Raw genomic sequence first — 770 nt, 5'->3', positions numbered from 1 at the left:
CTGGACAGCACCGCCTGTCCTGGCTGGTGAGGCGGGTGGGGACACGTGGGTGTAACCGGCACAGCGCTCGGCTCCGCGCGGGGCTCGGGACCGGCCCGCAACATGCGGGCACCCCACCCTGTGCCAGCCGCAGTTTTCATCACAGAAATCACTGTCGAGACGCCGTTACGCACCCCCAAACACTGTTAGCAAAGAGCCTTCGGCGTGGCGGGAGGGCACCTGGCTTAGAGTGTGCGCATCCCCCGCGGTCCTCTGGACGAAGGAGCCGCCTCCACGCACCTGAAGGGCACGTGACCCAGCACAGCATCCCCGGCTGTGGGCTGTGGGGGTGTGTGTGTGGCCCTGCCAAGCCGCGTCGCTGCCCAGGTCTCCAGGAGAGGAGCTTCGGCCGCCCAGTCCATGCCCGTGGCCAGAGAGAGCGTCGGACCCGGACCGGGCCCACTTGCCAGCGGGTCGTTCCTCCATTTTCATCGACAGCTTCAAGCAGAGGCGCTTCTGCTCGTCGCTGCTTCGGCTCCCTCACCACCCTTTGCTACAGCTTTTCTGACAGTACACCTTCTTCACCTCTCTTTTTAAAGAGCTGGGATGATGCTGGGACACCCCCAAAGGTCTTTCTGATGGTTCTGGAGCCCCCAGATGTTGCTCTAGGAAGCCCAGGAAATGACCTCATCATTCTAGTAACGTCCACCCCACCGGAATGTCCCCCCTCCTCAAAGCCGTCCCCCATGGTAAAATCAGAGCGTAAACACGTGGTCGGCCAGCTCTTGGAT

At 62.5% G+C, this 770-nt stretch overlaps 1 protein-coding gene across 1 annotated transcript in view; it reads left to right on the top strand.

The window, feature by feature from the left end:
• ACOX3 (acyl-CoA oxidase 3, pristanoyl) overlaps positions 1–770 on the top strand; it is a 46,086-nt gene that overhangs the window by 31,192 nt on the left and 14,124 nt on the right. The window lies entirely within an intron of this gene.

Source organism: Bison bison, unplaced genomic scaffold (genome assembly GCF_000754665.1).
Source record: "Bison bison bison isolate TAMUID 2011002044 unplaced genomic scaffold, Bison_UMD1.0 scf7180017845508, whole genome shotgun sequence".
Lineage (NCBI taxonomy): Eukaryota > Metazoa > Chordata > Mammalia > Artiodactyla > Bovidae > Bison > Bison bison.
This window is presented reverse-complemented; position numbering and strand designations above follow the sequence as displayed.